The sequence below is a fragment of the Homarus americanus genome, unplaced genomic scaffold, assembly GCF_018991925.1.
Source record: "Homarus americanus isolate GMGI-L3 unplaced genomic scaffold, GMGI_Hamer_2.0 scaffold41743, whole genome shotgun sequence".
Taxonomy (NCBI): Eukaryota; Metazoa; Arthropoda; class Malacostraca; order Decapoda; family Nephropidae; genus Homarus; species Homarus americanus.
The window spans coordinates 4,986-8,468 of record NW_024717475.1 but is presented as its reverse complement, the minus strand read 5'-3'; the positions used below and the strand labels follow the sequence as shown (position 1 = coordinate 8,468).

Sequence of the window (3,483 nt, the reverse complement as noted above, 5' to 3'; positions counted from 1 at the left end):
TGAGTATTCCTAGGACCACATTCTTTCATGTGGGTACAGTATTCCAAGGACCACCTTCTTTCATGTGGGTACAGTATTCCTAGGACACATTTCATGGGTATTCAGGACCACATTCTTTCTATGGGTACAGTATTCCTAGGACCACCTTCTTTCATGATTACAGTATTCCTAGGACCACCTTCTTTCATGTGGGTACAGTATTCCTAGGACCACATTCTTTCATGGAGTACAGTATTCCTAGGACCACCTTCTTTCATGTGGGTACAGTATTCCCAGGACCACCTTTCATGTAGGTACAGTATTCCTAGGACCACCTTCTTTCATGTGGGTACAGTATTCCTGGACCACCTTTCATGTGGGCACAGTATTCCTAGGACACCTTCTCATGTGGGTACTCCTAGGACCACCTTTCATGTAGGTACAGTATTCCAAGGACCACCTTCATGTAGGTACAGCATTCCCAGGACCACCTTCATGTGGGTACAGTATTCCTAGGACCACCCTTCTTCATGTGGGCACAGTATTCCTAGGACCACCTTCTGTTCATGTAGGTACAGTATTCCTAGGACCACCTTCTTCATGTAGGTACAGTATTCCTAGGACCACCTTCATGTAGGTACAGTATTCCTAGGACCACCTTCTTTCATGTGGGTACAGTATTCCTAGGACCACCTTTCATGTGGGTACAGTATTCCAAGGACCACCTTCTTTCATGGGTACAGTATTCCTAGACCACCTTTCATGTAGACAGTATTCCTAGGACCACCTTCTTCATGTAGGTACAGTATTCCTAGGACCACCTTTCATGTGGGTACAGTATTCCTAGGACCACCTTCTTCATGTGGGTAAAGTATTCCTAGGACCAACTCGTTCATGTAGGTACAGTATTCCAGACCACCTTCTTTCATGTAGGTACAGTATTCCTAGACCACCTTTCTGTGGGCACAGTATTCCTAGGACCACCTTCTTTCATGTGGGTACAGTATTCCTAGGACCACCTTCTTCATGTAGGTACAGTATTCCAGGACCACCTTTCATGTGGGTACAGTATTCCTAGGACAACCTTTCATGTGATACAGTATCTAGACCACCTTCATGTGGGTACAGTATTCCTAGGACCACCTTTTCTCTCATGTGGGTACAGTATTCCTAGGACCACCTTCTCTCTCATGTGGGTACAGTATTCCTAGGACCACCTTTCATGTAGGTACAGTATTCCTAGGACCACCTTCTTTCATGTACATGTAGGTACAGTATTCCTAGGACCACCTTCTTTCATGTAGGTACAGTATTCCTAGGACCACCTTCTTCATGTGGGTACAGTATTCCTAGGACCACCATGTGGGTACAGTATTCCTAGGACCACCTTTCATGAGGCATTCCTAGGACCACCTTCTTTCATGTGGGTACAGTATTCCTAGGACCACCTTTCATGTAGGTACAGTATTCCTAGGACCACCTTTCATGTAGGTACAGTATTCCTAGGACCACCTTCTTTCATGTGGGTACAGTATTCCTAGGACCACCTTCTTCATGTGGGTACAGTATTCCTAGGACCACCTTTCATGTGGGTACAGTATTCCTAGGACCACTCATGTGGGTACAGTATTCCTAGGACCACCTTCATGTAGGTACAGTATTCCTATGACCACCTTCTTTCATGTGGGTACAGTATTCCTAGGACCACATTCTTTCATGTGGGTACAGTATTCCAAGGACCACCTTCTTTCATGTGGGTACAGTATTCCTAGGACCACATTCTTTCATGTGGGTACAGTATTCCAAGGACCACATTCTTTCATGTGGGTACAGTATTCCTAGGACCACCTTCTTTCATGTGGGTACAGTATTCCTAGGACCACCTTCTTTCATGTGGGTACAGTATTCCTAGGACCACATTCTTTCATGTGGGTACAGTATTCCTAGGACCACCTTCTTTCATGTGGGTACAGTATTCCTAGGACCACCTTTCATGTAGGTACAGTATTCCTAGGACCACCTTCTTTCATGTGGGTACAGTATTCCTAGGACCACCTTTCATGTGGGTACAGTATTCCTAGGACCACCTTTCATGTGGGTACAGTATTCCTAGGACCACCTTTCATGTAGGTACAGTATTCCTAGGACCACCTTCTTTCATGTAGGTACAGTATTCCTAGGACCACCTTTCATGTGGGTACAGTATTCCTAGGACCACCTTCTTTCATGTGGGTACAGTATTCCTAGGACCACCTTCTTTCATGTAGGTACAGTATTCCTAGGACCACCTTCTTTCATATGGGTACAGTATTCCTAGGACCACCTTCTTTCATGTGGGTACAGTATTCCTAGGACCACCTTCTTTCATGTGGGTACAGTATTCCTAGGACCACCTTCTTTCATGCGGGTATTCTAAGGACTACCTCCACATAATTTACAGTAACTCTTTTGTACAACTCACTGTGTAACTGGCCAGTCAAAAGTCTCGTACCTGTTACACATTACCATAAATTGTTTTTTGCAACAAACACTTTACCTTAAATCCACGTATGTGTACATAGGCAGTTCCCCAATTACAAAGGTTAGGTATATGAAAATTCAGTTACAAAAGTGTTTTTTGTCCCATATTTCAATTTACCTACAAAAACCTGGCTACGATTTTTTCCCTATTTTTGTATTTTTTTCCGAAGTGATGATGAAGTAATATTCAAATTCACTGATTCATCTATCATTAAATTTTGAATTGTGATGATCAGTGAGCACCATGTGGTGATGTTATTTCCTTTCTTGAATTCCACATTTTCCATTACATGTTTTCCACCCATTCTCATGCTGTACTTTCAGATTCTACTTTCCATCTCAACCAGTTTTCTTCCCTTCCACTTTTGTTTCCGTAATGAATACAGTAAGTCCTCGCTTAACGTCGACCCGCTTAACGTTGCTTCGGTACTAAGTCGCTGAACTTTAGACACCAAAAATTTGTTTAACGTCCCGGTGATCCGATACTACGTCATTTTGCATCGTCACGGACTACTTTCTACAGCACATCACCTGCTCTTGTCTGGCTGCGCTACGCTCTCTCGGCTCGGCGTGCTGCCCTCACTCGCGAAACGTCACAGCGTCCCCAAGCGACGCCAAGCCAGTCTCTCTTACGACTTCACTTCATTTGTGTGTGCTTCAGTGTTTTTGCTCTAAAACTGTACTCTAACCATTCAAAATGGATTCCAACCACCCATCAAGTGCTACTGATGCTAGTGTAGTGAAGAGGCAACGTAAGACCATTATCCTTGCTACGAAAATGGATGTATTAACCCGATTTGAAAAAGGGGAACGTGCTGTGGACAAAGCCGCTGTGCTTGGTTTAACCCCCACAACAGTGCATACTATCCGGACCAACGCTGACAAGATTAAGGTTAGTGCTGGAAGTGGTTCTTCTACGAGTGCTACTAAGACGACTCGTACTAGAAGCACTGTGATAGAGAAGGTGGAAAAGATGCTGGCAAT

At 44.1% G+C, this 3,483-nt stretch overlaps 1 long non-coding RNA gene across 4 annotated transcripts; it reads right to left on the bottom strand.

Annotated features, from left to right (window-relative positions):
- Positions 1-951: 951 nt before the first annotated feature.
- LOC121858899 lies at positions 952-3,250 on the bottom strand. 4 transcript variants are annotated; one of them, XR_006087565.1, is made up of 3 exons: positions 1,653-3,250; positions 1,393-1,526; positions 952-998 (listed from the first exon to the last, which is right to left on the bottom strand). It is a non-coding gene; the product is annotated as an uncharacterized LOC121858899 (long non-coding RNA). The 4 variants fall into 4 exon arrangements; XR_006087564.1 differs by lacking the exon at positions 952-998 and adding an exon at positions 1,132-1,304; XR_006087567.1 differs by lacking the exon at positions 952-998 and adding an exon at positions 1,132-1,304 and having other exon boundaries at positions 1,393-1,491.
- Between the last annotated feature and the right edge of the window lie 233 nt (positions 3,251-3,483).